This window comes from Adiantum capillus-veneris, chromosome 13 (genome assembly GCF_014529385.1).
Source record: "Adiantum capillus-veneris isolate H3 chromosome 13, ASM1452938v2, whole genome shotgun sequence".
Lineage (NCBI taxonomy): Eukaryota > Viridiplantae > Streptophyta > Polypodiopsida > Polypodiales > Pteridaceae > Adiantum > Adiantum capillus-veneris.
In genome coordinates, this window is record NC_140943.1 from 53127468 (window position 1) to 53151637 (window position 24170).

Below are 24170 nucleotides of genomic sequence, written 5' to 3' on the forward strand. Positions count from 1 at the left end.
ATCATTTTTTGTCACATTTCAAGCATGTCCTTTTCTAGTTCTGCATATGGATATGTCATCCATCTATGTTCTTGGGTTTGGTTGTTTTTGAGTTGTGTTTCATAGGCTTTTAGGAGGGTGTCTAATGGCTCATTAATCTTCTCGACTAACACTGGTCCTCCTGAGCTAGCACTTTTTGGCTCACTTTTCGTTGATGGTTCTTTTGGAGGTTGAGATGTCTGCGCAAGAGAAGGTGTAACACTTTCGTCATGTTGTCTTATCTTCTCTTTAGCTTGGGTAAGCTCCTCAGCTAGGGATTTCTGCTCTCGTTCTCTACGTGCTTTCATCCTTGCCTTTTTAGCTTCCAACTATTCTATTTGTTCTTGGTTTTTTTTACTAGGTGCATTGGTCTTTGGTTCAATTGTCTCTGGACTCATGTCAGTTTCTATTTTCTTTGTCTCTTGCTTCTCCTTGGCTTACTTTTGAGCTTGCACTCTTGTAACTACTTGAACTAGAACGACGTTTTTATTTTTCGAGCTATTGGGTAGCTGACAATTCCAAAAACATTTGTTGTGATCTTTCTCAATCGGTTTGGTTTTTTTAGACAGTTGGGGATCAAGTGAATGACACCACAGTCAAGACAATAGGCATTCACTTGAGTGATCTTTGTCTAAGGACATTTTTTGACCAAGTGGTTGTCACGGCTTTTGTGACAATCTATCTCTAGTTGAGGCGCTTCTTCTTGCATTTCCTCTTGGCTATAAACAGGCTCTAACCTAGCTAAGCCTCTATTCACAATGAACCGCAATGTCCTTTTGTCCATCTCGTATCTTCTTTCTTCAGGTCAAAACGCAAAAGGTGGAGGTTGTACGACCTCATCACTCCATGTGTTTCTTTCATCTTCTGTCGCTTTGAAGGGTAGTACCCACTTTGGTTGTTATAATACATTGTAGTTGGTACTAATGCTTGTTTATTAGATTCTTCCATCATCTGTGTGTATCTCATGTCTATAGGAATTCTAGCACCTGGCAACAGAGGTTGTTGTCCTAAGACAGGATGTGGTCTTGCAACTCCTACTGGTCTTGGCACATTCCCCATAACGTATCTAGGTGGAGTAGGTGCTACTAGAATAGCTTGTACATACCTCCCCCTAGCATATTCCATATCATAGTAACATTCTTCTCTCGTATGGTTTGTCCATTTTCTCTCAATTTCACCCCACTTAAGCTGCCTCGAATCACCATTTACAAGAGGAACTAACCTCTTGACCATTTTGTTAATATATGTTTCTTAATTGATACATGCCGCTGGTTTTGCTATGGACTCACTCATCTGTGAATCATTGTGCTGAGAAGATGTGTCATCCTCTTGAATCTTAGAATCGTTTTCTTTATATTTCTCATAGTTATCCACCAAATAAAGAACTTCTTTGATCAATTCTTTTAGCATCAAGCTCCTTATCATATGCAGATTCTTTTGAAGACGACCCGCATGTCTCATTCCGTGGATAAAGATCAGCATTAACCATGCTTACGTAGAAAGTTCCGCTCTTGGATAGAACTTGACATATCTCTTGAGCCGTAATGCCGCGTTGCGTACTCATTCACCCTCTTTTTGTTTGAACCTGTGAATTTGCGACATCGTATTGTGAGCTATGCCTTTCTATGAGAATTCTTTGATGAATTCCTCAAACATCTCGTGTAGAGTCTCAAAATCACATCTTTCCACTGAGTCAAACCATGTAGCCACGTCATCTTCGAGAGAGTCCAAATCGTGTAAATTGTGTCGCAAAATCTGAAGCTTCCTATGCTCTAATTACTCTTCTAAAAGCTGCTACATGAACTCTCCGATCTTTATCTCTGGAGTATTTCCTATTTACCCATTTTTGGACTTCGGATAGTCTAACTCATCGATTCTCTACAAGTCTAACCATAGACTCTCCAAATTTTGCTCTCGTTCCAGGCCTTCTACTATGGCTAGGTTCTTCTTCAAAGGGATTGGTCATTCTCTTGGAGATTGGTCCATTAGGAAGATTCCCTTGAGGAGGCATGTCTGCCATTTCTGTGATCATTTCATCTCTTGTTATCGCTTTAGAAGGATATCTAGGTGGCTTCCTTTTCGGAATTCTCATGTTTGGTGGAGATATATGTGATCCTTCATTGACCAAATGTCCACCTATTCCTAATGCAGTCCATGGGTTTGTGCTTTCTACAGCTCTGTATTCTTGTCCATACTTGTCAGCAACTATAGATTCCCATTGGTAGTCGACTCCAAATGTATAAACATATAAGAGCTTGTAATCCGTTAGCTCTTGTGGGTATGGCTCTAAGCACCTATATAGGTTGACCTCACTCCCAACAACGTATCTATACAATCCTTCACTCTCATGACCTGTTATCAAAACTCTCTCAACAAAATTGATCTTTATCATTTACAAGTTTGGAAGATCCATCGTGGGAGGATGCCCGTTTTCTCACAATTTTCTCAAATTGTCATTTTTAGACACCCCTAACTTTTGGATGAATTTTGAAGCCTAAACGACGTTTTTTCGGACATTGACCAACAATGAATGATCCGAAGGGTCTTTAATTTTTGTTCAAGGGTTGCACTAAATCTTGTAGAGCTACTCTGGAGCTTTGTTTTGATATAAAAAAATGTTTCTGAATCCGATATCGGTAGGTCAAGTTATGGCCAAAATAGTCAATCTGTGCCCGGAGACTTTATACGTGTATGATGTCTATTGGCTCAGGTTTTCTCCAAACTTCAACTGTAGACTCGCCTTGATGTACTCTAACCACTCCAAGTCTGAGTTGGAAATTTTGACTTCAAATTTGGGGCTTGAGATATCATACGTTGATGGCCGGCTTTGACAAGCCGTAGGCGCGGGAACAAACCCCATTTGGGAGCTTATAATGCAAGGAGAAAATTTAAAAAAAACACTTTTTTTTGCATGTTGTTGCTGCCAACCCACCTCCCGTCCCTTGCTCATGCACGTGCAGTGCGCCACCCCTCCCTTGGCACCACCCTTCCCCCCTCTCCTCCATTATCCACCTTCTCTCTCTCTCTCTCTTCCATTATCACCGCAAGCCAAAACCCTCTCTCTCTCTCCCCCCTCGTTCAGCCTCGCTCTCTCTCTCTCTCCTATCCTGAGTCGGCTGAGTCAGCCATGTAAAAATCTCTCTCTCTCTCTCTCTCTCTCTCTCTCTCTCTCTCTCTCTCTCTCTCTCTCTCTCTCTCTCTCTCTCTCTCTCTCTCTCTCTAGTTCCCACACACACACACTTACCGACATACTTACACACATACACACACCCACAAACACTCACATACACACTCTCATTTTGTGTAAGAAATCTCTCTCTCTTAACCTATCCTCACGCACACTTACCATACACACTCTCACACTTACAAGCACACACAAATAGTTACATACATCGACACATACACATACGCACTGACAAGCACATACATACATGCACAAGTACACTGCACGCATGAGCGCACACAACCATTCACGCCATATGCACGCACAAGAAGAAGAAAACCGAAAAGAAAACAACAAAGACGAACGACAAGCTTTGAAAAACACACCAAAATCACGCAAAGACGACGGCGAATCAAGAAATGACGCCGAAGGCATGTCCTGGCCGGTCCCGAAAGTTACGAACTCGCTACACCAATGCACCAGTGAAGCCCGCCATTCACCGGCATCTCGTCCACGATGCATCTCCACAGTAAAAATCCGTAGGGTAATCTATTTTTCCGTTTTCAAGCCAAAACCTTGTATAAAAAACCAATTGTATATTGCCACCTCTCTCTCTAGGGGATAATCACCAAGGCCCACCTAGGAGATATCATTTTAAATTTCTCATAAAACAAAGCAAGGGTCAACCATCTCGGACCCGGCTCCTTGCTTTGTCTCTCCTGATTAGGGCCCTAACCTAATCAAATTATCCTAAACTAATGCAGCATGCACCTATAAAAGAACATTGAGAGGTCACTATCGGGGAGCACTTACAGCACCTGGAGAGCACTTGGGGGGGGGAGGCAGCACTTGAGAAGGAAGCCATGCACACACCCTGACTCCAAGGGTTTCCACACACAAGAATACGATCTCCGTGTATATGGAATTTTCCCTAGAGAATAAACTATAGGCTCTCTCTCTCTCACACACTATCTCTCTCTCTCTCTCTCTCTCTCCCTCTTTATCTCATCACGGTCTCCATCTCGTCGAAACTATGTTTTCTATAAATAACACTTTGAATCAAGATTTCCCTCACATCCCGAGGGGTTTTCATCATCTCTCTCTCTCTCTCTCTCTCTCTCTCTCTCTCTCTCTCTCTCTCTCTCTCTCTCTCTCTCTCTCTCTCTCTCTCTCTCTCTCTCTCTCTCTCTCTCTCTCTCTCTCTCTCCAAGGTGCAGTATTAGTGTTACTTTAATCACTATTGTCCGTGTCCTAGCCGCTCAAAGCTAGGTGGTGCGCCCTGTTTACTTCCTGTGTGACGAGTTCGGCGTGCACCGTCCTGGTGTAGAGTCCGTCGGGGTCCGTTTTGCGCTTGCGCTTGTCATTTGGTGCCCCCACTAAGGAGGGCTTCTCAAAAACCTTCATCTTGCAATGCCCAAAATGATGCACGTCATTGACCATGGACAAATGGCTGCGGGAATTCTCCAATTGGAGAATGGAGGAGGAAGAAAATGAAGAAGCACTGATCACCTTCATCAAAGTGCTGCTACCGGAATACACCATCGTCAACATCTAGGAAGTAAATCCTCCGTCTCGCATCTCTCACTCTAACTACAAATCAAGAGCCACCCGAGGGAGGGCTGCATGCTGCTCTTATTGCCGTCACCCACCGCACTACATCAATGAGTGCCGTCAACAAAGGTAAAGAAGAAGCGGAAATCCTCTACATCGACGTCCACCACGAAGAGTTCATCCATATCAAGGAAGGAAAAAGGTTTGTAAGGCCTCTCTTCCCCAAGGAATCTGCAAGTAAAGGTATAGCCTCTGCTCCTAAGTGGCCCAAAGGGGCTGCTCGTGCCAAAGGAAAGGAAGGGCTATGCCAGTCATGAATCACATGACCCCCAAGGAAGAAGAAACACTTGGCCATGTGAGTGCTTTGAGTTTAGGAAGCAGAATCGTACCTAGGCTACCAAAAAGAAGTTCATCCAAAGCAAAGCAGTGGAAGATCGCCTATCGATTTGTGTGGCGCATGCGAGTGCTGCCAATCCATTTTGACAACCCCAAAGCAGAGGTGGTAAGGAGGTTCCCATGCCCTATAGAGGAGTGGTTTGGCTACTATCCTCGCTGTTTTGGAGGGTGGGTAGAGGGCTTTCCTCCTCTCCCCATACAACTCATCCTAAAGAAACTGTCTACCACGGGTGAAACCTAGTGGACCAGAGGCGAGTTACAACTAAATGGTGTGGAGTTCATACAACGAGCCGACTACAGTAATTACTTGCAATTGCTGCTAGTTAAAAGGCTAGGAATGGTCAAACGCGTCGCCATCACTACATACGTGCTGAGCGATGAAGGGAAGGTGGAGCCTATGAAGGGCGATGACCTCCTGTGGATGTGCCGACTTGTGAACACCAGCATGGTAAGGGTGTAAGTAAGTACTCTGTACATCATGGATAACGGACCAACTACTTTTCCGTTTAGGTTTTTGCAACACATGCACATAAATATATATGTAGATAGAAAAATCTTCTATCAACAGAAGATTGTGTATCTGTTTGGTGCTGCAGTGCTAGGAGAGATCCTTAGCTCCCCAAACCCTATTATCCTCCCCATGTTGGATTACCATCACTCTTTCAATGTTTCCATTTGCATCATGTGTTTTGATCTATCCACCCAACCCTGTAAGAAAGCCGTTATAATCCACTAAGTCGTTTGTGTTCAAGAAAAAAAATAGGTTTGAAGAAATATCTTGTTTTTGGAAATGGCAAATGTTTCTTTCCCAACCTTCACGGATAAGGTGGGGGAAGATGCTTCAGATTTCTTGGACAATCTTGAAATAGCATGTGTCATCTCTGAAAGGGATGATGATGCTTCACGTCTGCGTAGTTTTCCACTATTAATGAAAGTGGAAGCAAGATCATGGTACAACACCTTGGTGCCACTCACCAAGGAGAGGTGGGATCTGCTAAGAGCAGCATTCTTAAGGTGTTTTGGAAAAGACACCACGTTGAGAAGCTATGACAATTGGTGATGGAGTTGAAGCAAGGAAGATTGGCGGAGTATGCAACACACGAATCAAAGTTTGTGGATCTATGGGGACGATGGGTTGCATCGCTGAGGGAGGGTGAAGGGGCACCCAATTTCCTGAAGAAAGACCGGTTTGTGGCTGGTTTGTGGCCAATTCTTAAAGAGAAGGTGAAGGGAAGGTTTCTGCTACATATGAGGTAGCAGTTGAAGTAGCCTGCTTTAAAGATAAGAAGTTGCATCTACAAGCCATAACTACCGAGGAAGAGGAACCGGGAAGGGCTCAACCACATCTAGCCGCACCTGCAGCATCCGTCCAGAGGAATCAGCCCCAGGAACCGACTGAAGATCAACAAGACCTGCTCAACCGAATCACCAACGAGCTAGAGAATATTTCAATACATCTACTGCAGCAAGGACATGCACCTGCTAGAAATCCATAGCAAGGAAGAGGGCAGCGAAGACAAAATCAAGACTACCATTGTTACAACTGTGGAGAAGATGGCCATGGCAAGTATTACTGCCCACATCCAAGGAGGCAAAATTTCAACAGAGGAGCCAGACAAAACCAGATTTCACCATCGAGAGCAAGATCACCACCATCGAGGGCACCACAACTAGCACCACCCGTGCAAATCTTACAAACGACATGTTCCACAACCACCACCACCACCACCACCACATACCCTCATTCCACCTTTACCACCACCATTAGCTAGCAACCAGGTAGTGAGTGTCATCAGTCTTGACAAGATGAAGGTGGAGAAACACGACAAGGAAGTAGATGAGGGTAAGACCGATGCTAAAAAGGTAGACTCCATGGGAGTTAATCACTCTATACATGAGGAAGCTTCACAAAAGGAAGAAAAGATGAAGACCAAAACGGAGTCAATCAAGAGAAATTCTAAGCCACAACGAAAGACTGGCATTTTAGATTTCAAAGTTGGTGAGTCTATAAAATCTTGTGATCTTGTGAGTGATGTTTCTATGCAGGGCATGAGCATCCCTAAAGGGGAGGGCTACCCAATTATGCCAGAGAGACTATGGCTCATGGCCATGAGAGAAAATCAATATTTGGACACAGGAATTCTCAATATGCAAGCTAGAAAGGGCAAGGAGATCCCATACGATACGAAGGCCAGTAAGAAACAAGGGATGGACCTAGAGACTAGTGCACTCTCTAGAAAATCTATTACAACATTAGAGGAGGAATCTACAACAATAAATGATAGTGACAACTCTCTTGAAATCATCGATCTCATTCTCACTAATCACAACAAGGTGGATCCACCAGATATACAATTGCAAGAAGAAAGCATGATGTCTTTGGCACTACACCAATCAAAGGAAGCAATCACAGACCAAATTGGAATGGTTATTACCAAGCAGTGGGATTGTGAAGTCCACCCTAAGGAGATTCTTAAGCAAGTGGATGCAGTGGCAACCTATTGGCGATCTAGGTTTGTCAACCTAGATGTAAAGATTGTGTTTGATCATACTGTGTTTGATGCATTTAAGAAAGTCTCTAAGGAACCCTTAGCACAAGGGGTGGTCATAAGGGTTGTAGAAAATGGATCTCAATGTGAGAAAGATGGTAGTATGGTCCTGCATGCATATAGTCGAGATGAAGTGTTTTTCAACAAGTGGATTGCAGTGTACCTTTCGTATATGCTATGCACTTTGGTACAGTGTGTATCAAGCTTGTCTTCGAGCTGCTTGCTAGATTTGCCGATAGTGGTGAGCTAGGTTCTAAAGAAAACTGGGACTTACCACATGAACAAGGAAGCCATGGATGGAGGACTCTTGGTACAATCTTGGGGATCATTATTCTAAGTATTGTCTTGGAAGGAGCTAAAGTGATTATCCTATTCTTCACTTAGGATCCTGGAGGATATTGGCAAAAAAAATTGGAAGCTGTGTAGGCTTCCCATTTACTCAAAGGCAGTTTGAATTGATGCCATTGGGCCTTTGCCAAGGAGCCAATCAGGTAAATTGTATATCATCACGGGTGTAGACTACATGACCCGATGGGCAAAAGCAGCAGCCACCACACGCATTACAGCCCAAGAAGTGGCGAAGTTCATATTTAAGCACATTTGTTGCCGCTTTGGCACACCTCTGGAGATAATATCTGATAAAGGGCAAGGTTTCAGAGAGAGGTGACTTGGTGGGAGAATTGATGAAAAAGCTAGGCATCACACGCCAACACTCCACTCCATACTATCCACAGTGCAATGGTCTAGTAGAAAAGGTAAACGGCATAATCTATAAGATCATCACAAAGCAGGTGAATAACCACACAAGTGATTGGGATAAGCATCTCATCGCCGCTCTTTGGGCCTACCGCATGACATTTCGAACATCACTAGGTTTCACCCCTTTCCATATGGTATATGGAAAGGAGTCCATTCTACCCATTGAGGTATAGTTAGCCAGCTTACGAGTCATGGCTAGTCAGTTATAGCACCCAATTGCCCATCTCCGCAACCACATCCTGGATCTAGAAAGGCTTTAGCTAGATAGGGAAGATGCGATAAAGCACTATGCAACACAAGCAGAACGACGCCGACTCACATTCAATCAGGGGCTTAAGGAAAAGGGTTTGAAGAAAGGCATGTTAGTATTGAGGTACGACATCAGATTCAACACTAGGAAAGATAAGAAGTTTCATCCCAAATGGGAAGGGTCATTCATCGTCAAAAAGTGATACGCCAATGGCAACTACAAATTGATGGAAGAAGATGGTCGAATTCATAAGACCAGAGTCAATGGATGGAGGCTAAAAAGGTACTTCTTAAGGTTTGATCCAGAATTCATGCTAGATATTCCAGAGGAGGGAGAACCCTCCAACTCCGCTGCTAGAGAAAGGGGAGGGCCAATGATGGCCAGCTTTGACAAGCCGCGACCACGGGAACGAACCCCATTTGGAGAGCTTATAATGCAAGGAGATTTTTTTATAAAAAAATGTTTTTTTGCCTATTGCTGCCACTAGCCCACCTCCCCTCCCTTGCTCGCATGCGTGCAATGGGCCGCCCCTCCCTTGGCACCACCCTTCCCCCCTCTCCTCCATTATCCACCTTCTCTCTCTCTCTCTCTCCTCCATTATCACCGCAAGCCAAAACCCTCTCTCTCCCCCTTGTTCATCACCACCCCATGCAGGGCGCAGAAAATCTCTCTCTCTCTCTCTCTCTCTCTCTCTCTCTCTCTCTCTCTCTCTCTCTCTCTCTCTCTCTCTCTCTCTCTCTCTCTCTCTCTCTCTCGTTCGTCAATCCAGCGAGGCCCGCCATGTAGCAATGGTCTCCCTCTCTCTCTCTAGTTCCCCACCCATGCTCGCTCTCTCTCCCTCATGGGGTATTCACTAAGGGTTACCGTATGGTATCACGTGAGTGTACAATAGGGGGTATTCTAAGGCCAAATGGATAGATTTTACATAGGAGGGTCCCGTATGTAGGGTTTAAAAAGGCAATTTTGTTGCACGCACGTGGCATCCCCCTATTACTACTAGTGAATCCCCCGTGCTCTCCCTCTCGCTCATGCTCGTTCTCTCTCTCTCCTCTCCTAAGTCGGTGACTCGGCAGTCGTGAGCCAGCAGAGTAGCTCTTTCTCTAAACACCCACCACACACATGCACTCTCCCTCCCTCTCTCCCCATCTCTTGCTCACTGTCTCCCTCCCTCTCTCGCTCGTTCTCTCTCGCTCCCTCTCTCTCTTGTCAGGTGTCTGCACCAGCCCGGGCAAGGCGTAGGAAAAAATCTCTCTCTCTCTCTCTCTCTCTCTCTCTCTCTCTCTCTCTCTCTCTCTCTCTCTCTCTCTCTCTCTCTCTCTCTCTCTCTCTCGTTTCCCCACCCACACACACACACACATCCCCGCTCTCTGAGCCTCTCTCTCTCCCCCCTCGTTTAGCCTTGCTCTCTCTCTCTCCTTTCCTGAGTCAGCCTAGTCAGCCATGTAAAAAAATCTCTCTCTCTCTCTCTCTCTCTCTCTCTCTCTCTCTCTCTCTCTCTCTCTCTCTCTCTCTCTCTCTCTCTGTGTGTGTGTGTGTGTGTGTGTGTGTGTGTGTGTGTGTGTGTGTGTGTGTGTGTGTGTGTGTCACTACGGTCTCCATCCCACCGAAACTGAGTTTCCTATAAATACCACGTTGAATCAAGATTTCCCTCACATCCCGAGGGGTTTTCATCATATACGTGTCTCTCTCTCTCTCTCTCTCTCTCTCTCTCTCTCTCTCTCTCTCTCTCTCTCTCTCTCTCTCTCTCTCTCTCTCTCTGTAGCAGCATTTTCGAAGTGAACAGGTTCAACAAAATTGATTCTCATCTCCTATTTTACAGACAATGTCTTCCGGCACTCGCAAGGGATCTTCTTCTTCAACAAGGTTCACAACCATTGTGGAAAATGATCCAAAATCTCCTAAGTGTGGAGATAGCAACACAACCACCCAACCAACGACATCGAAAACCATGATCATGGCGTACTTGGTATCATTGCAAGAGACCGTAAACAAACAAGGCGAAGACTTACGAGCACTTGCAATGGAGAACGGCACACTAAGGGTACTTGTGGTTGAGAATGAGAATCTCAAGAGGACACTTGAGATGAAAACAACACGTTTGATGCAACTTGAAGAGGAAGTCAAGGAATGTAAATGCTCTCTTGTGGACTTGAATGCTTTGAAGGAGCGGATGAGCAAAGTAGAGCATGACCATGTATTGAAAGAGGAGAAATTTGACACTACGAGCCGGGATGTATGCGACATGAAAAATGTATGCACAAACAAGTCTTGGGCTGATGTATGTGGTAGCAATGTGGTTTCTAATTCCTCACTCATGCAAGCTATGGTTCAAACAAAGAATGTTGAGAATGTGGATGTGGAGGAGTTGAAGGAACGGGAGCGACGTTCCAAGAACATTGTTATTCGTGGAATTCCCGAAGAGAAGTTAGAGACACCTCCTTCTCTTGCCATTGTTATTGAAGATTTCTTCAAAACCCACTTTGGCATGTCCGGAGTTATGGTCTATGGAGCACATAGAGTGGGGAAGCAAGGAGCTCTTCGCTCGGGAGAACGGCCAATTGTATGCTCCATGCTGGATGAGACCAAGCGAAAGATTATCCTTGATAATAGTTGGATCTATTTGAGGGATACAAAATGTTTTGTATGTGAAGATCGCACTATTAAGCAACAAAATATGCATCGCAAGGCATATGAGGAAAAGAATAATAAAAACAAGGAGATCTCTCATGAAGAAAATGTGCCCAAGGAGGAGGCAAGTCTCTCAAGCACATAGGGATGCGTGACCTATGAGACCGAGTTACAATTGAAAATATGCTTTTGGAATTGTAATGGATACCCATGGAATGCGGGGGTTGGCATTGATGAACTAACAAGCAAAGCCGATGTTGTACTTCTTGTTGAAACTTGGGAGCATGATACACAAAGGATTAACGGCTTGGAGGATTACAATGTACATTCATTGATGTGGTCAAAGAATCTCAAGCAACGAAGAGGACAAGGAGGGTTAGCATGTATGGTTAAGAAAGGATTGGAAGATTTTGTATCAATTGTGAAAGATGACAAGTACAAACGTTATGTATGGCTGAAAATTATGACACCAAAAAGAGCACCCATTTTTGTAGCCGGTTGCTACATTCCTCATCATGATTCTCCCTTTTATGCTTGCATGGATAGAGATCAACCATTTTCTGATTTGGAAGAGGACATTTCTTATTTCAAAGGTGAAGGTGATGTTATTGTATTTGGGGATATGAATGCTCGCACAAAAACATTGCAACATGATACTCAACAATTTGATATGCCATACATTTCAAGGGAGTTGGAGGAAGTTCACTTGTATGATCATACTTCAATGGATGAGAAAGAGCCGGATCACTATGGAAAGTTACTTTTACACATGTGTAATAGCACGGGTATGCTCATTGCCAATGGTGTATCTTTGTGGAGTGGAACCAATGGATTTACATGTAGGAGACATAATGGGGATAGTGTGATTGACTATATGCTACTCTCTGAAGCCATCATGTATCGCATAAAGAGTTTTATGTTTGGTCAATGGACCCCGGAATCCGACCATCGCACCTTATGTATTGACCTTTCATGTGGAGAAGCAACTAAGCATGATAATCTCAGCCAAAGGAAAGAGAAGTTATCACTATGTATGGATTTCAAACGGGCACCAATTTACATTGAAATGGTTGAGCAAAAATTATGGATGACAAAGCTTCAATGTGATGCACCATTGGAAACTAAATGGGAAGCTTTCAAGAAAGCTATTTGTTCTTGTGCGGAAGAATGCTTTGCCATAAAGCATCTCCATGGTATCAACAAAGATAGATCACGCAAAAGGTGGTTTGATAAAGAATGTCAAGATGCTCGAAAGTCCTTGATAAAGCTTGATGCAACTATGGACAAAGACAACTATCAAAGTCATTTGCATACATACAAGGCATTGATTCAAAAGAAGAGAAGAAGATGGGAAGTAAAGCAACAAGAATTTCAAGTCCAAGAAAAGGCACATGCATGTGGAAGATTTCGGAGAAACTTGAGAGGCAAGCGGGTTGAGAATTTTGGTAACTTGAGTCTAGTGGATATGTACACACATTGTAGGCAATTATATGAGCAAGCAAATACTGAAAAAATGCCATTTTATGGTTCACTCCCATGTATGCCGTCTTTTTTTACTATTGAGGATGTATGCGATGGGCTTGAAAAGTTGGCCACTCGCAAAGCGGGAGATCTTCAAGGTATCAAGCCGGAGATGATCAAATGGACGGGAGATTTTACCCATGAGTGGATGTGTGATATGTTCAACCTTGCACTTCAACATGGTATGCCTTATGATTGGAGTACTAATTGGGTTAAGCCTTTGCATAAAGGAGGGGATGTAAAGAATGTAAGCAACTACCGGACTATAATGATTGGGTCTCTTATGGCAAAGTTGTTTGGGTGCATAATGGAGATGAAATTGAGTGATTGGGCTGAAGAGAATAACAAGCGTGCAAAGGGACAAGCGGGTTTTCGTCGATGCCATAGCACCATTGATCATCTTGTCACTCTTCGTGTTCTCATGGAGGAAAGTCGGTTGAAAGGCAAGCGATTGTATTGTTGTTTTGTGGACTTTAAGAAAGCCTTTGATATGATTCCACATAACAATTTGTGGAGAAGGATGGAAGAACTCCAAGTGCCAAGTGAGTTTATGCTTGCGGTTTCTCGAATCTATGAGAAGGTGATTTGTCAATTGCGCATGGGAAGAGAAATTTCAGAAATTTTTGTAAGCACTATTGGGGTTAAACAAGGATGTCCATTGTCACCAACTCTCTTTGGTCTATGCATCGATCAATTGGAACAAATGGTACTTGACTTTATGCAAGAAGAAGGCATTGAAGAGGTCACTATTTGCAATGCGGTAATCATGCTTTTGTTGTATGCGGATGATGTAGTGCTTCTAGCACACACTTTAGAAGATGCACAAAAGCTTATGGTTGTCCTTGAGAACTTTTGCTTGCATAGTGGGCTGATTGTAAATGAATCCAAAACAAAGGTTATGCTTGTGAAAACCAACCATAAGGAGAAGCCATGCATTGTGTACAACAACGAGACACTTGAAGTTGTTGAGAGCTTTAAGTACCTTGGCCTTGAGGTTCCATCCAATCACAAGTGGCATGAATGTGCTATGCGTCGTTTGGAAGTGGGAAAGAGAGCATATTATGCATTTGAGAACATGTGTAATGCAGGAAACATCAAGTGTTGGGTTCTCAAGAAGTATCTTTTTGATGCATTGGTGACACCGGTTCTTCTTTATGGAGTTGAAGTGTGGGGCGGGAGCATCTCAAAGTCTACTTGGAAAGAGTTTGAGAATGTCCAAAAGCGTTTTCTTACAAACTTTCTCCAAGTTAAGACACAAACACCATATATGCTCCTACTTCTTGAGCCGGGATCTCTTCCAATTGAGGTTATGGGCATGGAAAGGTTTGTGGAGTACATGATAAAGATGCGTCAAAACCCCTCACATCGACTTCTTACAATTGCATGGGAAGCAAGCAAAAAAGTTCAAAAGACGCATAATAGCAAGATCTTGAGCACGGGATGGATGCAAGACATAAAGAAGTGGTTTGGGAGATGGGATGCATTACACTTGCTACATGATGCTTCAATTGACTCTCAAGTGAATGAAGCTTTTCTACAACGCCAATGTATTACGGCTTGGGAGAAATCCGGTGGGTCACGCTTCATACATTACACCACCTATATTGCCCCCAACTACAAAACCATGTTCTTCGCTGAGAGAGGAAACCGTACTCACACTTACATGCTTGAGCCTATTCCCTTGTCCGCGATACGCACTATCGCAGCAATTCGGCTTAGCTCCCATTTCCTTCGATGCGAGATAGGGCGTTGAGGCACTGGAGAAGAGTCAAATCGATTGTGCACATTATGCTCACTGCAAGTTCGAGAGTCTGAGTACCACACACTACTAGAGTGCTCAGCTTTTGATCACATCCGAACTTGCTTCTCTCACATTTTCAGCCATAACTTAGACCTACACACTTTCCTCTCCCAGCCAAAGTGTGGGCTCTCCATTGCGACTCTCATCACTACAATTTTGGAGCATCGAGAGTCACTCATCAGCCATACACATACTACATCACATGTAACTTTGGTCCCATAGGTCATATTTGACCTCCGAGGACGATAATAAAATCTATCTATCTATCTCTCTCTCTCTCTCTCTCTCTCTCTCTCTCTCTCTCTCTCTCTCTCTCTCTCTCTCTCTCTCTCTCTCTCTCTCTCTCTCTCTCTCTCTCTCTCTCTCTCCGATGTGAATTATTAGTGTTACTTTAATCACAGTTGTCCGTGTCCTAGCCACTCAAAGCTAGGTGGTGCCCCTTGTTTACTTCCTGTGATGAGTTCGGTGTGCACGGTCCTAGCGTAGAGACCGTCGGGGTCCGTTTTGTGCTTGCGCTTGTCGACGCGTATGATGTCTTCTCTGCCAGATTCAAGTGACTTTTATCTCAAAGACTCCTTATCACTCAAGAAACTCTCAACTATTTTCAAATTTCAATTTGAACACTTTTTATGCAAGTTATGGTCAATACAAGCAGAACCTTGCCCAATTTCTATCTTTTGGCCTTTGCAAGTTTAAATGTGCTCCAAATTCAATGAAATTTGGCTAGGGACTTTTTTAATGCTCTAGGATACTAGGGTATACTCAGATGTCTGAGTTGACCCAGATCTGGCCTCCAAGACATCATACACGGATGTCTTTTGGCTCAAAATTCACTTACATTTCCACCCAAGGTACTCCTTGATGCATACAACAAGAATATGTGATCACAAGAAATTTTGGATGTCAAAATTGCTCAAAATCACCACTTTTTTACCTTTACCTTTTTGTATCTGCAAAAATCTCTTTAAATGCAAAGTATGTGTACAAATGAGATGAAATTTTGCAAGCAAGCTTAACACATCACTCCCAAACCCCCTATGTGGTCAAAAGTGCAATTGGATTGTCAGATCTGGCCTTGAGACATGATACGCGTATGAGGTCTATGTACATACTGTCGGGTGCAATTTATGGCGAGCGCCTTTTAAGAATCGGGCGAGCGAATTCCAAAAGATCCTTTATCTACCCATCTCTCTCTCTCCCTCTCTCTCTCTCTCTCTCTCTCTCTCTCTCTCTCTCTCTCTCTTCAACTAAAATTTGATTGTAGGTTCACGGCCAACTTACATTCAAACAAAAACCACCATGGATGCATTCAATACACTATTGATAAGACAAAGAGAAGTTCCTTACACACAATTATGGTTGATTACATATAGCAAACCCCAAATCTATGTGTTCCATTGCATCAAAAGTAAATACATATGGACGGGGATACATCATGGGTGAGGTAGATGAAAGAAGGGCGGTGGGGGGCCATATGCTTCGGGAGGAAACAAAGGTCGTGCCAATGGGGGGAGTGCACCAAATTAAGGGGGAACTCCTCCAAATGGCAGAGGGTACGAACCATATGTGACGGGGGCTGTAGGTAGTGAAAGAGGCAATGGATCAACTTCCAGTGGGGCCTCAGATGTGGAGGCACTGAATGCACTAGGTAGTGAAAGAGGCAATGGATCAACTTCCGGTGGGGCCTCAGATGTGGAGGCACTGAATGCACTGGGAGATGGTCCAGTTGCACGCCATGCCAAAACTAAGGCCGTGAAAGTAGTATATGGAGCTGCTACTGCCCCGCCCTGACTGCTGAGTGGTGTCGGCAAAGATGGCTCCAGTGGATGAATCTTCTCTGTCACCTGCTCCGAATGCTCAGTTACCTGAACTCTGTCACTCCTACAAAACATCAATGTCGAGCCTAAATCGGAAGGTAGGCGTTGAGCCGGCTCTAGACAAGCACTGAAAACTGACCAATCCTTCTCACAACTAATGCAATGCCTGCGTAGTAGTAAACATTGTGATGCCAATGTCCCCACTCCTGCAAAAAAAGTCCAACACAGCATCTCCCATGTTTGTGAAGGTACCTAATAGCCATCTACAAAACAACAGAAATCTTTAGATTTGTTATACCTCTAATTTTATAGGAACATGAAGAAAAAACATCCAATAAGTTTCTAGCACCTGGCAAACGCTGGACTCCTCCCAGCACCTCTACGATAAGGCCTGCCCATACGATCAAGCGTCCATTGTGTGGAATCTGTACCTGGTAGCTTCTCCCACAACATGTCCTCATCTGTAGAGAAGCCACGTACATTTGCTGCAATCTCTCCATCCGCTCGATCATACCTCAGAAGCCGACACCCACCGGTTCTAGGGGGTTGAAAAATGACTAGCAACAAAGTACCAACCTATGAATAACATTAAAATGTTGATATTTTGAAATGTGAACATCAATGATATTATTCAATATCAAAACAAAAAATAACCCCCTCTACATAGTCCTGAACAATCGTGCAGCTAGACTCAGGCAGCTGTATATGTACAATATCCTCAACAAGTGGAAATGAGCTCTCTCTGCCTTTGAAGTGACAATGGACAGATGTTATGCACGACATGTCACACAACCATGCATCAACCAAAAGAAACTCGATTGCCAGAAGGAATGCAGCATCCACAAGCTCACTATCCCATTGGTTTCATAAAGGAACCCCACCCGTGTTAGCTGCATGTGGCCTAGTGTGTAAGGAAAAGGCCATGTACATCCAACATACGCCACCCAATCTCAAGTTGGGGTTCATGCCGTGTTTCTGCTAGAGAGCCCAAGAATCTACGTAGTGACTGCATAGAACTCCGTGCAATCTTTGTTAGCACTAAAATTGTGGACATAACTACGAAGGTAAATTAGTGTGGCTTAACTGTCATTGCACAACACATCTGGAATAGCTTTTGCCAAGCACTTGACACTAGCATGCACTGCAAGGTGGCGTGGCTCTACATGCATATCTGTATGCTCAACATAAGATCAAATATATCTTTCAAGCAATGCTAAAGAGAACAACACAACATTAACCATTTTCACGTACCTGGAGGGTTTTCTCCGACCGCTCTGGCCATGTCTAATAGGCCCTCGGCAGCCCTGCCATGTGATGGTGCACATGGAGGGGACTCCTGGATGCCCCCTACTGGTCTCGGAGTGAAGGAAAGTGTCGGTACACTGTGGCTCATAGCACCAAGGCTATGAGCACTATCGTTGACTTCTACAGAATACTCCTCAACCACATGCTTGCTCTCACTATCACTGGAAGCAACAGCTCTCTTCTTTCTCTTCCCACATTGCTAATCAGCCAATGGTGCTTGCGGGGCCGATGTGGAGCCAATCTTTGGGTCTTTCTTTGAGGCCTGTTTCTTTTTGTCCGATTTCTTTGTTGTGTTTGGAGATAGCGCATCCTCTCCCCCTCTCAATTGAGAGCACATCCCATCCCTCCACCAGCACACCCGACCCCCCCACGGTCGCCTACACACCCGACTGCCCACACGCCCCCGCCCCCCAATAGCCTGCACACACACGTCCCCCCCCTTCCTGGCCGCCGCATACACCGGACCCGCCTCTCGGTCGACAGCACACCCCACCCCCTCACCAGCACATCCGACCCTCCCAACGGCCGCCAGCACACCCGATCGCCCACGCGCCCCCACCCCTCCCTCGATAGCCTGCACACTCGGACGAGCGCATCCCCCCTACCACACAAACCTCCAAAAGAAAATTTTTAAAGAATTATTCGGATGGAATTTCTCCTTTTATCCATTGCATTAGACAAGCATTCACGTGCTCACACAGTCACACAGTCGCACACAAATATTGTTTTGATACTAAATATTTTTTATATTTTTTAAATAAATTTATTAAAATAATAAAATATTATTAAATTTAAATTTATAATGGCTATATTATTAGATGTGAGTATATAAACAATTTGTTAATTTATATAATGTGATCTTATGCTTAATTATTTGTTTAGCTTATTATTATGGCTTGCTCTTTATTTTTCCTATGTAAAGAGCTTTCTTATCCTTTTTACAATGGTAATTTTATAATATTTGAATCATTTCTTTTAGAATTAATTTCTCCAATGCAATTTACAACTTTAGATGCAGTCATCGAAGTTGGTGATATTGAAATGAATTTGCCTCTTGAAAGGACGCTCAACAATGTGGGTGAATTCATCTATGTACTGGATGAACAGCTTTCACGTAAATACAAAGTCAACTTATCCCATCAAACACACTATGCAGGCTCACCTAGCACGACTCCCATTGCCATTGTGGATAGTCCGTCAGAGGTGCAATTCGCTCAAAAAGAGTTAATAGATCTATGCACCGCGCCTCGAGTTTTGCTCCCAAATAGCTTCAAAAGGAGTACAAGACAAAAACTTCTACATGCCGAAAAGAAGGGCACATTGACAAATCTTTTAATGCAAATACAACAAGTGGAATAAGTTACAAAGATTCCAAGGTTTTACAATGGTGATCTTGTTTTAGAATTTCCACCTACCATGGGAAAGTTGCACCATATGGATGCAATGGAGCATAAATATGATCCTCATTTGTGGTCGAAGCACAAACATCCAATATAGTTTTTCCAGGTGTAGTGCGTCTTATTCATTGCATAGGATCTCTAAAGTGCATGAATGAACAATGTGCCCGCTTGGCTAATTATCATATTCCCAATACAATTCATTTCAACGGGTACATACAAAAGGCAACTCCACCCGGACAATATTGTAAGATTGAAGATAAGAGCCTTACATGCCACTTTTGTAAGGCACTTGCTTTCTGTATGGCAACATGTGATTGTGTATTATACTATGTCATGCCATCCGATGAGACCGCCACTAGAGTCATGATTCATCGTGGTACACATAGACACGATGTGCGCAACGGCACATCCAAAACACTAACAGACAACACCAAGGTGATGGTGCAAAGGATTTTGAATGTTGACCCACACACAGGAGCCAGGAAGGTTCAAATGTGTTTGGCAAAAGAAATTATAAGTACAACACTTCTTTGCAACAACACCAACGAAGGAATTTTAGACGAGCAATAGCTATTTGCAATCGCTGAGGAGTTGGAGCCATTGGTGCAAGATAATTGGTATGGGCATTTCCTAGATTCTTATTTCGATGCAAAACTATATGCTAAATTATTTTTGCTCTAAACACTTTGAACATTGTTAGGTTTTGAAAGGTCAGTATCTAGTTTACGAAGAGGGGTTGACAAAGAATCTTTCAGCATTGATGCACTCCTAAAGCTGAAGCGAGACTGCACATATGACTTTTTCCATGGAAGCAGGTTTCCTGGTCAAGGTACAGAGGGGGAGAAATGTTATGTCTTCAAAATGTCCACAATTGGTCCAGCATCCGGTGTGGACCTGGTAAACGGAATGAGACAAGACAAGGATGGTGATCTTCGACGTGCGTGGATCAAGTTTGATCACATCGGACATCTTAATGAATGGGTGTCTATGGCCTGTCATGTCTATGATCCAAGGTACATGGTGCACCTTCACAGCATTGTGGGTTGCCTTTGACTCTCTCTCAAACAATTTGTTTGCAGCATGCAGGACCTTTTGACTATTGCAACTTGTGAAATGAAACAGGAAGACATGGAAACACAATGTTTCTTTTGGGAGTGCCTCAATGATGTAATGCTATCATGTGGGTGTGACAAAGCTAATTTCTTTGGCTTCATGGTGGATGAAGCTCAAGAAAATTGGAATGCAGTTTGAATTGTTTTCAATGGTGGTGACAAGACCAATACAATGAGCGGTCGAGAGCGTTCTTGTCTTTTCCATTGGAAGCAAAGCTTGAATCAAGACACAATGAAGTATGTGGCGCAAGCTTCTCAACACACACACAAAGAAATGTGTGAGAAGTGGAGGCAAGCACCAACAAAAGAGGCTACAACAGCAGAGGCTCGTATGATATGCCAATGGTGGTGTAACGGTCATTGCATAGACCATAACATTCCTTACATGGATTCATGGCTTAGTTGGTGGGAAATTCGTATTGCACATTGGGGTGGCATTATGACATGCGTAGAAAGTAGTTCTGATGGACCAAACACTCCATGCACAAACCTTGCGGAGAGCAAGCATGGCAGCTGGCTAGCAGGGGAGGGTTTTCGTAAACGCATTTCATTATATGATGCATGTACAACCGACCTTGAAAATTCCATCTTACAGAGCACAAAGGCCATGGAAAACACATTGGGAAGGGTCCATCAATATAGAAGCTTGCGAAACGCCATGAAAAACGTCACAGCTAAGTGATAAAAGCAGTGAATGATGCTACAGAGGGCACTCCAATGTATAAACAACCAACTCCATTGACAGGAGATAAGGAGACATCAAGGCAAAAAACGCAAGCCAAATGAGGTTATCAATGTGGAAGATGATGCACCGCATAGGCCTAAGTACAACTCAGTCACCAAAGATCACAAGAACTGTGGAAGACCACGTAAGATCAACTTTGCAGAAGAAGGGATACCACAAACACCAAAACAAAGTATAGGTTTGGGTGGGCAGTGTGTAGTTGAACGCAAGGTCAATGAGGCAATGTGGGCCATAAGTCGAACTCCACAAGGTAGTAGAGTCACATGTAGCGGCACGCCAAGAGAAGGACGAAGGTGTGGATACAGTATTGCAGGTTCTAGCCTTGGTATGTCGGTCCCATCTTTTGATGGATATCGAAAGCATCCGAATGGTGTGGTGCGTCAATGGTTTTGGTTTTGTTCGGATCATGTCTTGCATTGCCATATAGTAGACCAGAACATTGAGCCGCAGCCTTAGCATCCACCACACACTTGGCCCGTGCATGTGGGCACCAACCTATCTGAGGATGAGGTGCAAATATTGCATGAAGGGGGGTATCAAGTGGAGCTCAGGAAAGAAGGAATCTCTAATGTAACGCCAGTTGTTTCTACACAAAATATGACCAACTCTCCTTTCAAGTCAAAAGATACATCCACTCCTGAAGGCAGTGCACCAGCCACAATGCGAGATGGTGTGTGTGTACGTTATCGAACTTCCATTTTAGAGGATGCTACTCGCAAGATCAATTTAGCACTAGCGCTGAGAGCCAAGGTCGTAGAAGAGAAATGTGCGGCAGATAGTGTTAATGAGGTCTTCAAAGTAGAGACCAAAAGTGAAGATGGTCATGTCGGGCTGTACAAAGTTTGTATTTGCAACCAGCCATCGTGCACATGTCCAGACTTCATGGAACGGGTGTCAAAGCAAAAACCATATCTTGCATGTAAACATTTGTATTTTATTTATCTGTGTGTGCTAGGGTTAAGCCAAAATGAGAACATGTTTATCCATCAACCAATTCTGGCAGATGCTGATATTTTCAAGCCACTGAGCCGAAGCCGGACCTATCCAGGCATGGATGCATAGCATTTGTTGTTTCTTGCTTTTTGTATGTATGCTTCACAAAATGGACAACTCTACCAGGTTCTAATTTTATCTTATGATGGCCACATTTGGTACATTGATGTCAGATCGTGAATAAAGTAATATAATATTTCTACAATGGCTATAAATTTCCATTGCTTGAATTCTTATGAAAGCGTCAAGTAGCTTCCGTAGCACACCTCTCTTACTTTCCATGATGTTCGACGATCTTGAGAATAAAATCAAGTCTAATGGGATGCCATGGAAGCCATTCCCAATGGAGAGGCGTTGTGTGGAGCCGACTGGTTTAGGGAGGCTCTAAAGGCAATAGTCAATGTGTGTCGCCTCTATCATTGCCGCACGGAACTCAATTTGCTAACCTTACTCAGCTGAAACGAGAAGGGACAATTCGCTTTCTCTTGCTGGAAGAAGATTGGGCTCATCAAAGAGGAGGATGAGGAGGAAATGACGCAACAGCTAGGGAACATGGTGAATCTTCTTTTGCCACTCGAAGGCAGCACATCTACTCCTAAAACCGGGCCTTCTAGAAGATGAATGCTTCTTGCTTATGTAATGCAAGTGCAATAAAATGTAACTTTCTATTATTAATGGATGTTTTTGTTTTAAGTACCCTTGTCTCTGTTGTTTTTGAAACAATTTGTTTAGCTCACATATCTTTGTCTATGTCTCAACCTCCCTAATACCTCGTTGACTGTCTCTCTCTCTCTCTCTCTCTCTCTCTCTCTCTCACACACACACACACACACACACACACACACACACACAGATAGAGATATGAAAAAGACAAAAAAGTGGACAAAGAGGAAGAGAGAATCTTTTTAGAAATCTGCTCACCTGATTCCTAAAAAGCGCTCACCAAAAATTGCTTGCCTAGAAATATCCCCCCATACTGTCTATGTGCTCAGAATTGGCCCAAACTTGGTCTGTAAGCTTGTTTTATTGTGCTTAACACCTTGGTAAGCTCAGATTTCAATTTTGGTCCCTAAAAGTGCCCTTTAGCCATCATACGTGTATGATGTCTAACGGCTCAGAATGAAGTGAAATTCACTCAAGAGGTTCCCACTACACTAGCAATTCACAGCAACTTTCAAAATTGAATTTGATCACTTTTTGTGCAAGTTATGATCAATTCCAGTTTTCACTTTGCCTAGATGCATCTTATGGTCTTTACAAGCCAAAAATAATTCAAATTCAATGAAATTTGGCCTATATGCTTCCTAAATGCTCTAGATCACAAGGGTGCACCCAGAGGTAACTTTTGACCTCAGGTCTGGCCTCTAAGACATCATACATATATGATGTCCTGGTGGTCAGAATGGACTTCTTTTTCTACCCAAGGTGCCCCTTGATGTGTACAAGAGGATTATGTGCTCACAACAAATTTTGGAACTAAAAAATGCACAAAATCACCACTTTTTGACAAGGAAATCCCCTGAAAGAGTAAAATCCCCTTAGCTCTCAATCTATAAGCCCAAATAAAATGAAATTTGGTGTGTGCACTCGACACAACATGCAAAAGATGGGTATAATGTCAAAAGTTCATTTTTGCTACCAGAATCACCTCTCAGACATCATACATGTATGATGTCTGCTAATGATTTTTTGGTCAGAATTCATTCACAAGCATCCTCAAGTCTCTAGCATTGGTTTTCAAGCACCTCTACCAATCATGCAAAAACATGCTCAAAATCACAAGTTTCTCTTTTTTTCGGATTTAACACTTCGTCTTTTGTCTTTTGAGTGTCACGGTTGGGTCAAAACACTAGTACTTAGAGTAAAACCCCCCTTCTTAACACTCTGGTGCAATCAAATTTTTCAAATTTGGTCTTCAGATGCCCCTTGAGACATTATACGCGTATGATGTCCAATTTTACAAAATTACAACTTTTATACACAGAGCTCTTGCACCTACCCTCTTATATGCTCAACACCAATCAGCCATGCAAAATGTCAACAGAACTCTTTTTATTGCATTTTTTCCTCAAAAGCAGACTTTTCAGAGATCATGAATGCAAACAAGCACTTCAGCAAATAAATCAGTGATGAATACCTCTAGATCAGAATGAGATCACTTA